This window comes from Rattus rattus, chromosome X (assembly GCF_011064425.1).
Source record: "Rattus rattus isolate New Zealand chromosome X, Rrattus_CSIRO_v1, whole genome shotgun sequence".
NCBI lineage: Eukaryota > Metazoa > Chordata > Mammalia > Rodentia > Muridae > Rattus > Rattus rattus.
In genome coordinates this window covers 96,383,761-96,395,075 of record NC_046172.1, presented here as the reverse complement: position 1 = coordinate 96,395,075, position 11,315 = coordinate 96,383,761, and the positions used below count along the sequence as shown (strand labels likewise).

At 37.9% G+C, this 11,315-nt stretch overlaps 1 pseudogene; it reads right to left on the bottom strand.

The window, feature by feature from the left end:
- Positions 1-1,215: 1,215 nt before the first annotated feature.
- LOC116888094 lies at positions 1,216-1,925 on the bottom strand (annotated as a pseudogene).
- Positions 1,926-11,315: the final 9,390 nt, after the last annotated feature.

Below are 11,315 nucleotides of genomic sequence, written 5' to 3'. Positions count from 1 at the left end.
TAGTATCAACCAACCAGATACCCCAGAACTCCCAGGGACTAAACCACCCACCAATGAGTATATATGGAGGGACCCAAGCTTCTATTTGTATATGTAGCAGAGGATGGCATTGTCTGGCATGGATAGGAGGAGAAGCCCTTAGTCCTGTGAAGGCCCATTTCCCCAGTGTAGGGAAATGCTAGGGTGTTGAGGTGGGAGTGGATGGGTGGGAGTGGGAGCATCTTCATAGAAGAAGGGGGAGGATTATGAGAGAGGGGGAAAGGGGATAACATTTGAAATGTAAATACATAAAATATCCAATATATAAGCTATAAAAACATGAAAATAAACCAAAAAAATCACTTGATCATCGAATAGATGCTGAACAAAGAATTTGAGAAAATCCAAAGAGATGACAGGTACAAGGTACATGCCTAAACATCATAAAAAACAGTATACAGCAAGACTATAACCAATGTGAAACTAAATAGAGAAAATTTCTAGCAATTCTACTAAAATCAGGGACAAGACAGGCTGCCTACACTCTCCCCATCTATTCAATATAGTAATTGAAGTTCGAGCCTGAGCAATAAGAAAACTAAAGGGGATCAAGTGAATACACATAAGAAAGGAAGAAAGGGTTGCTATTTGTGGATGACATGATAGTATACATAAACAACATGAAAAATTCTACAAGAGGACTCCTACAGCTGATAAATACTTTCAGCAAAGTGACTAGATAAATAGTTAACTAAAAGAAACAGTAGATCTCCTTTATACAAGTGATAAATAGGCCAAGAAAGAAATTAGGGAAAGAACACCCTTTCCAATAGCCATGAATAATATAAAGTATCTTGGTGTAACTCTAACCAAGCAAGTGAAAGATCTGTGTGACAAGATTTTAAAGTCCCTGATGAAAAAAAATTGAATAAGATTTCGGAAGGTGGAAATATCTCCCATGCTCATGGACAGCTGGGATTAAAATGAACATCTTACCAAAAACAATAAACAGATTGAATGCAATTACCATCGAAATTCCAACAAAAATTTTATTTTATTTTATTTCATTTTATGTTATTTTAGAGATCTGAAGTGATTTTACTTTTATTTCCTTCAATTTAAGCTAATCATTAAATTTTACAGTAATTTCTTGGGTGGGGCAGAAGGAAGTCATCCTTCAGAATGATCAAGGCTGTGTCCTGGTTGGCCTGAGAAGGTGAAGCAGGGGACACCTCACTAGAGAAGCTGGATGAGCATGGACTTTCCTGCTGGCAGTAGGTAATGTTCTGAGAGCAGAGTTGGTAGGCAATGATCTCAGCAGCTTCCAGCTCTCCCAGCTCAATCAGGTCATCACCTACTGTGGCCAGCAAGTTCACAATCAGTTCAGCTGCCTTAGAGTCACCCTCAACAGAGATGATGCCTGCCTCCTTCTGTTTCTCAGCCTTTTCTAGAACAAATCTGTCTTTCTGCACTTCTTGCTAAGCCACTTGTTTGGCTTCTACTGCCTCTGTGAACTCCTTCCTGAAGGTCAGATGTCTTACAGACACATCATCCAGGATGAGCCCAAATGTTGCTGATCACTCAATTCTTCAGCATCGAACTGAGCCACCACTAACTTGAGGATCTCTGTGTTGATAGATGGCAATACCTGCTCATCAGAGTCCTCTCCAATGCTGGTGTAGATACTAGGAAGCTGGCTGACCACCAGCAGGAAGAGAATGAGCAGTGTGATGCTGACATTCTTCAAGTCTTTGCTACCAGGGATGACCTGTACATACCATGGTCAAGAGAGGCAGTCAAAGTTAATTGTCTTCTGTACCCAAGGGATGAGAAAATGAGTCCTTCTCTCCCACAATGTCCTATACTCCATGCCACCGATCAAAGATGACAGCTCTTTGTCCAGCATCCACATTATATAAAGCAGAGTTCACCATGCCTACAGCAAGTTACTAATGCCAGGAGAACTTTCTGATGGACTCCGAAAACTTTGGCAGCCATAACTCCTTCTGTTTCATCCACTCACACCTGTTTTCATTCTGACCTCCTCATGAATATCCCCCCTCAAGTTTTTAATATTCCTTGAAAGAGCAATTCTCAAAGTCCTATAGAAAAACAAACAAAAAAGCAGACTAGCAAAACAATCCTGAACAAGAGAAGGAATTCAGGAAAAATCACCCATTCCTCACCTCTAGCTATACTACAGAGCAATAATGATAAAATCTGCATGGTATTGGTACAGAAACACATTTATCAATAGAAGCGAATTGAAGGCTCATGAAAAAAAAACACAGACTTATAGATGCTTGATTTTTGATAAACAATCCAAAATCATACAATGGAAAAATGAAAGCATCTTCAAGTGGTGCTGGTATAACTAAGTATCTACATGTAAAAGAATAATAATAGATTCATATTGACCACCCTGCACAAAACACAGGTCCAAGTAGATAAAGGATGTCAGCATGAAACTAGATACACTAAACCTTATGGAAAAGAAAATGAGAAATATACATTAACACATTGGTGCCAGAGACAATCTCCTAAACAGAAAACCAATGACTAGGGCTCAAACATCTCTTAAAGCTGAAAAAGCTTCTGAAAGGCAAAGGAAACTGTCAACAGGACAAAATGTCAGCCTAAAGATTGAGAAAGGATCTTCACCAATTCTCCATATGACAGATTGCTAATATTCAAAATTCATAAAGAACTCAAGAAATTAGATAGCAACAGCACAAACAACCCAATTTAAAAATGGGATATAGAGCTAAATAGAGAATTTTCAACAGAGGAATCTTGAGTGGTCAGGAAGAACTTAAAAGAAATGTACAAAGTCTTTATTCATCAGGTAACCTAAGTCATAACAAATCTGAGGTAATATCTTATATCCATCAGAATAGCTAAGATCAATACTCAAGAGATAGCACATGCTGGCAAGCATGTGGAGTAAGAACAATTCTTCATTGCTGGTGGGAGCGCAAACTTGTACAACCAGTTCAGAAATCAATTTGCCAGTTTCTCAGAAAACTGGGAATACTTTTACCTCAAGATTCAACTCTACAACTCATGGCCCCAGCTGCATATGCAGAAGAGGATGGCCTTGTCGGGCATCAATAAAAGAAGAGGGCCTTGGTCCTGTAAAAGCTTTATGTTCCAGTGTAGGGGAATGCCAGGGCAAGGAAGTTGGAGGGAGTGGGTGGATGGGTGGGGGAGCACCCTTACAGAAGCAGGGGGAGGGGCAATGGGAAAGGTGGTTTCTTTAGGGGATTTGGGATGTTTGAAATGTAAATTTAAAAGTATCCAATACAGAAAAGAAAAAAAGATTCAGGTTTAATACTCCTAGGCATATACCCAAAAGATGCTCCACCATTCCACAAAGACACTTGCTCAACTATGCTTATAGCAAATGTACTCATAACAGCAAGAAACTGGAAACAACCTCAACTGAAGAATGGCTAAGTAAATTGTGGCACATCTATACAACTAAATACTTTCAGCTATCAAAAACAAAGAAATCATGAATTTTTCAGGCAAATGGATGGAATTTGAGAATATCATCCTGACTATGGTAACCCAGTTCCAAAAGGACATGGACAGTACGTACTCACTTATAAGTGGATATTAGCCATAAAATACAGGTACCATGCTATACTTCACAGACCTAAAGAAGCTAAACAAGAAGTAAAGCCCAATAAAGGAAGCTCGAATCTCATTAAAGAAGGGAAATGAAATAGTCATTAAGAGGCAGATGGAGGGAGTGAACTTGGAGAAAGTGGGGAGGGGAATAGGGGATCCAGGGTCAGGTCTAGGGAAGTACAGGAGAGATGGCTAGGTGGCCATGAAAATATGTGACTGATGGGAGTGGGGAGGTAGAAGGTCATCTCCCAGATGAGACAAAAACCTGGGATAAAGGAGGCACCAAATAATTAATAGAGGGGGGTGACCTTAGCTGTGACTTAAAACGTTGGGCATATGGAACCTATTATGGCCACCTCTTGTAGCCAAGCAGGAATCCCATTGCAGCTTTAGCGACACCAAACTATCCATAAAACTTTCAACCCCAAATTTATCCTGTCTCCAAGAAATGTAGGCACTAGGGATGGAGCAGATACTGAGGGAATGACCAACCAATAATCAGCCCAATCTTAGACCCATCCCATGGGCAAGCACCAATCCCTAACACTATTAATAATACTCTGCTATCCTTACAGACAGGATCCAAGCATTGCTGTCTTCTGAGAGGCTTCACCCAGCAGCTGTCTCAGATAAATGCAAACACCCACACTGAAACAGTGGATGAAGCTTGGGGACTTTCATGGAAGAGTAGGTGGAAGTATTAGAGGCCCTGAAATAGATAGGAACTCCACAGAAAAACCGACAGAGTCAACTAACCTGGACCTGGGTCTCTCCAGAATGTCAACCAACAGCCAAAGAGCAAACAGGAGGCTAGACTACACTCCCTAGCATATATATAGCAAATGTGCAGCTTGAGTGCGTCATGTGATTCAGAAACAACTAGAGAGGGCTCTCATAAACTGTTGACTGGTTGTGAATATGTTCTTCTAACTGGGCTGCACTTGCCTGGCCTCAGCAGGTAGTCTGTACAGGATACAAGGGAGGCCTCAGCCTCTTAGAAGAGGAGAAGGGGGAGGTGGAGTAAGGAGGTGAAGATTATGGGAGAGGGAGACAGGAGGCAGCGAGCAGTATATAAAAGTAAATTTAGAGAAAACTAATGATTCAGTAGCTCTCACTTTTATTGAGATAATGAAATAGTGTGATTTTCCTTTGAAATACAGAATTTCTGAGATAGCTACTGTCCAAATGCTCAAAGACAATTTCCTGTGTCTTCAACTTAGTCTCATCTTATTAGGCCAGGTTTTGTTTTCAAGAGCAAAAGAATAGTTGGCAAGTGAATCATATTTTCACCTTATTTAGAAAGTTCAAGGGCATATATTTGTAATTTATTTATCAAGAGTTCTTTAATTTTTATGGTTTTTAACATGCACAGCCTCTATAACCTCCTTCTAGTCTAAGCACTTCCCTAACAAATCGTTTTGTTGGCCAGGAAGTCCAATTATGCTGCTCCTATACTCTTGAATGTGTTCCATTTCATGAGTGATTAACTTTCGGAGATAGACATTTTTAAGGAAGAAACTGACTCCTTTCAGTTCCTTGGGTAGTGTGGGACTTTGCCCTCCATTCTCTTTAACTCTGATTAACTAAATTAAGGTAGTCTAGCTTGAGGCTTGCCATAGTTTTATACTTTTGAGTGTCACAAGCACAAATTCTTATGTACTGCTACGTAATATTATGTCAGAAAGAACACTGTTTCTTTGTAGTCACTACCTCTATCTTACCCCACATTTGACCCCTCTTTCATAATTATCCCTGAATTTTGGAAGGGGATCACTTTATATATCTTGCATTTAGTGTTGAACACTATTCCATGTCTCATTCTCTGTACCTTGGAGAGTTGCAGGTCTCTGTATCAATCACCATTGACTGCGAATAGAACTTTTTTTGACAAAGGTTGAAAGATGCATTCATTAATCTATTTAATAATAAGTAATTACAATAATTTAATACTATGGATAGTTAGCTGAAATAATGGCAGATAATATATACTTATTAAAGGGAAATCCCACCACATGTATATTACAATCTGAAGCAATATATGCACCAAAAACAGAAGTGCCCAATTTCATAAAACTCAATTGAACTTAAAAGCACAAGTTGACAACACAGAGCTGGTGGATGTTTTCATTACTCCACTTTCACCAATGTGGAAGTCTTCCAGAAAAAAAGTACAGAAATGTTGGAGTTAAATAATGTCATAAATCAAATGAGCTTAACAGATATCTATATAATACTCTACTCAAACACTAAAAATGCATCTTCTCATAAGCCTATGGGACTTTCTTCAAAGTAAGGCATGTATATATTAGGACAAAAAGCAAGTCACAGAAAGAATAGAAATTTTTAATTTACCTACTGAATTCTATCATAAAACAAACCACTTCTGTTATTTGGGCTTATTCAAATTAGAAGTTTCTACATGCTACTATTTAATACTAATGAGGTCTCCCTGAGTTACTAGTTAGACCTAATTTTCTAAGATTAAACTTAACAATATATATATATATATATATATATATATTCTACTTTTGACTATCATCCTTCAGCTCACCCTATCAATGAAAGCTATTTGATATCTTGCAGGCATAGAAGTTTATGAAGTTTTATTGTCACTGACTGTATTTTGTTGGGATAAGTTCTATCCTGATGACAGACTAAGCTTCAAGAATACGCTGTCAGATAGTAGCTGTGATGAATCCTTTTGGGATTTCTCTCTTTCAACTGAAAATAAGGATTGATCTCTCCAACACTCCAAGTGATCTGTAAACCTGATTCCTCCAGCATCACTTCAGACTGTGAAAATTAAAAGCTGTCACATGATTTTCAGGAAAACTGTAAAAGGAATGGCAAAACAAAGGTTAACTATGGGACATGAACAGCTGCAGATTTAAGTGTCACAGTTTAAAGCCTGAAATCCACACAGGTAAAGAGAACTGTAATTTCCCAGAAAACAATAACCATAAAAACTACACTGAGTTGAAGCTTCTAGGTTCTTAAGGCCTTACTTATACAACATACATTTTATGAAACTGCATGAGCCCCAAATTAAAAGAAATGTCCTGGGGACTGGGGATTTAGCTCAGCGGTAGCGCTTACCTAGGAAAAAGGCCCTGGTTCGGTCCCCAGCTCCGAAAAAAAAAAAAAGAACCAAAAAAAAAAAAAAAAAAAAGAAATGTCCTGTCAAGATGTTAGATTATTTGAAATTGTTGCTGTCTGTGAAAGTACAAATCCATGAGCAGTATAAGACAGGTATTATTTTCTTCATTTGTCAGATAAGAAAATGGAAACCTAGGAAAATTTAGTGTAGAAGGATAAGAGAAACGTATCCTGGGAGACCAAGCTAAAATGGCCTGCTTCCCAGAATAGTATCTTTCAAATGGTTCTTTAGCTTCTTAGATTTCTGAACAAGACCTTGAAATCTACATAGTTAATGAACTTCCAAGTCACATATAACTTTCAGATATTCATTATAATTCCTACATCAAAATGCATAATAGTATTATAGAAAATAATTAACATTATGTAGAAAAGCTCATTACTCTAAAATTTTCAATCAGGAATAATTATATCTCAGATAAACTTCATGAGCTGTGTGTGATATTGCCATTGAATGAGGATACATTAAAAGTTGGTCCAAAAGAAATAGTTACTGTAAAACCAATTGAATCCAAAAAATTTAATGAAATTTAATATACCAATCACAGTGACATAGCAGTCACAGTAATTTATTGCTTCCATTAATGATCTATGTCTTTTGCAAATTTATATTATATAACTTCAATTTTAAACACTTTTCCTACCCTATTTCGGCCTGAAGTTTTTCTCAAGCAAATCATACACATATAATCTCTGTAACTCATGTACGTGTGTGTGTGTGTGTGTGTGTGTGTGTGTGTGTGTGTGTGTGTGTGTGTCTGGGCCTTTTCACCATTTGTAATTTTTCTACCATATGTTTATCTCCAATTTCACTTGAGAGATTCAAATGTGTCCAAAGTGGTAAGAGCTGAAGACTGTAGTATTATCTATATCTATAATTGAATACACGAATACACGGAGCCTTTCCGAGAACTTTGGTCTTACTATCTTTGTGTTTATATGTTAGAGCTGCATAGAAACAATTATGTTAGCACAGAGAGGGAAAACCATCTCATGCTTTGGGCTTTCAGATCATATCTCAGATTGTAAATTGCAAAGAATGAAAATTATTTAGAAAGAGTACTAAGAGTAAAAGTTGGTTTTATTTCCCCAGAGGAAGGGACGAGATGAGAGCCATACCTAAGCTATATGAATACATGACTTAGGCTAAGCCCAGAGCATTTATATCTTACTAACCATAGGCTTAGCCATGGATGTTTCTATCCTCCATATAACCTAATCTTCTCCAAGCCCAGGCCTTGAAGGCTTCAGATTCCAAACTTCGTCTGCTAACCTTTGACCTAGAATGTTTCAGCAGCTGATAATGTTGAATAAACTCATTCTTTCCAGATCTTTCTGAGCAATAGCTGGATGATTGAACTCAGCTCTTCTGGCTCAAACTCCTCTCCAAGCTGACTGATTCAAGTTGGCTTCTGACTGAATTGTTCCATTGGAAAAAACTACCTCTGAACACTACAAACTGAAATGCATTGACTGCACTGACTATATGAACAGAAAGCAACTGAACAGGACTGCAGGAACATAACTGAACTCAACTGCATTCAACTTCCTTAAGTTCAACGCAGTTCTTCTCCCCCTCATTGTTTTTAAGTGGCCTCTCTTTCTCATCTGTACTTGTGAAATTTGGGCATATCTTTTCTCTGACTCAACCTCTCCATCTTCTCTGATTCTCTGGTTCTGCACTTTGCCCCTCAATTTTATATCATTGTTTTGGATTAAAGGTATATCCTAAGGGCATATCTGTATTCCACCTGGATCACACATACCTAGGGCTTTGGATGTGATCTCTTGACAAAGTAGCCACGTTGATGGATTAAAAAGTTCCTCTACTTTGAGAATAAGTATTAGTTATTCACAATGAATAAATACATACCTAAATAAAGAAATATTCAAACAAATAAATAATAATCCCTGAAAAAAGAAAGCAGCAAGTACTTAGTCAAGAGGATTTACTCGGTTAGTTAGCTAATCCAGCATCTAAAATGTCCTATGACAACCACAGATAGCACAGCTCAGTCTAAGAAGCTGTAATAATCAGAACCACAGAAACCATTGATACAGCCCTCACAGGTAAAAGATCATAACTGCCCCAGAGGGGGACAAGTAGAAATATTAAATTACAAAGTCTGAAGCAGGAGGAACCTGATATTGAAGGCCAATGGCAATATCAGAAATCATACTCACTGCAGAAATAGAGGCATAAAAGAAAAGTAGAGTAAAGTATCATTGTTATTCTTGTCCTTTCTATTCAGATGATCCAATGATTGGATCTTGTGCTGGTTATTCTTCAGTGCCAATTTGATACAATTTAGAGTCACCAGGGAAGAGGGAGCTTCAGCCAAAGAATTGCATTAATCAGATTATCCCATGAGCATTTTCTTGTCAGATGATTTTGGAGAAAGTCCCAGTTCACTGTGGAGTTGTGGGTAGGGTTCCTGGGTTTGGTAAGAAAGCTAAGCATGAACAAGTAGGCAAGATACCAGTGATGTTCCTTCAAAGTTTCTGTTCCGGGTTCCAGCCTTGAATCCCTAGCCTGACTTTCCTGGAATATAACCAAGAAGTGTGAGATAAAATAAGCACCTTTCTCCTCAAGTTGCTTTTGATCTGATTTACAGCAGCATCAGAAAAGACAACCAGAATGGATCGTACTAACCTACATTCATGTTGAGTTTCCAAGTGCAGGTTGGAAACCAATGCAACCAGTTTTTCTCTGAAAGCTTTCTTATAGGAGGAGCCAGTAGTAATCACTTACCATATCTCTAAACCCTGTTGTGTTTATACTCCCAGATTAGTCATCTTTGAAATGTTAAACCAACAGAAGTCAAAATCGTACTGGACAGATAGATGATGTCCAATATATTTTATCCTCCAAGACTCATTGTTTCCTCATAATCCTTATGTCATAACCTTTAATATTTCACACTATCCTTCAATTTGATGAGAAATGTTGCCCCATAGGATCATGCTCCTGAATGCTTAGTGTATGTGGTGGTTTAAATAAGAATGGTTTCCATAAGCTCATCTATTTGATTGCTCGTCCTTGGTTGATGGAGCTATTTAGGAAGGACTAGGATGTGTGGACTTTTTGGAGAAGGTGTGACACCATTCAATGTCTTTCAGGTTCCAAAAGAAATGCTATTACCAGTTAGCACTCTTTTTTGTTGGTAGATGAGACGTGAGGTCTCAGCTATTTTGTACATGTCATGGTGCCTGCCTGTTCTAATGTATTACTTTATGGTACATATAGACTCACCCTCTGAAACTTTAAACCCTTTATAAACTCTCTTCCCCAAATTATGTTGCTCATAGTGTCTCTTCACAGAAAGAGAAATGTGATTAAGACAGTGACACTGTCTGGGGCGGTGACATAGTTCTTATAATATGAAATCATACTAGAGGACGTATGTCTCTGTAGGTGGACTTTGACATTTTCTAGCTCTTCCAAACTTTCAGTTCATTACTTCATATATGCATTTGAAAATGTGATCTCTAAGCTTCATACTCAGGTCAGAATGCCAGGTCATTCCTACCAGTACTCACCCCTCTGGAAAAATACAGCAAAATAAACTCATTCTTCTGTCAGTTCCTTTCTGTAATTTTTATCACAGAGACAGAAAAGTAACTGATACAGCCTGCAATTGACTAAACATTCCTGCCAGCTCTATTTCCAAGGTAAGATCAAAATCATTCTGTACTACTTAGCTTCTAACAGGTTTAAAAAAGAGAAATTTCCATATTGACCTATCTATCTTTACTTGTGCACTCCCTCATAAGTCCTTTGGCATACAAGACCTGAAATTGTCACTTAAAAATACCTTTTGTCAGTCCTGGAAAGAATAGGAATCCAGGCCCATACCTAAACATAGTAAAAAATATACAAAAACCAGTGGCCTAACATTAAACTAAATGGAAGAAACTTGAAGCAATCCCACTAAAATCAGGGACTAGACAAGGCTGCCCACTCTCCCCCTACTTATTCAATATAGTTCTTGAAGTTCTAGCCAGAGCAATCAGACAGCAAAATGAGATCAAAGGTATACAGATTGTAAAGGAAGAAGGCAAAATATCACTATTTTCAGATGATGTGATAGTATATTTATGATCCCAAAAAGTTCCACCAGAGAACTACTAAAGCTGATAAAAACTTCCTTGAAAGTAAAAGTGGCTGGGTATAAAATTAACTCAAATAAATCAGTAGCCTTCCTCTACACAAAGAGAAAACAAGCCGAGAAAGAAATTAGGGGAAACGACACCTTCATAATAGACCCAAATAATATAAAGTACCACCGTGTGACTTAACCAAGTAAAAGTAAAAGATTTGTACAACAAGAACTTCAAGACTCTGAAGAAAGAAATTGAAGAAGACCTCAGAAGATGGAAAGATCTCCCATGCCATGGATTGCAGGATTAATATAGTAAAAAATGGCCATTCTGCAAAAGCGGATTACAGATTCAATGCAATCCCCATCAAAAATACCAATCCAATTCTTCAAAGAGTTAGACAGAACAATTTGCAAATTCATCTGAATAACAAAAACCCAGGATAG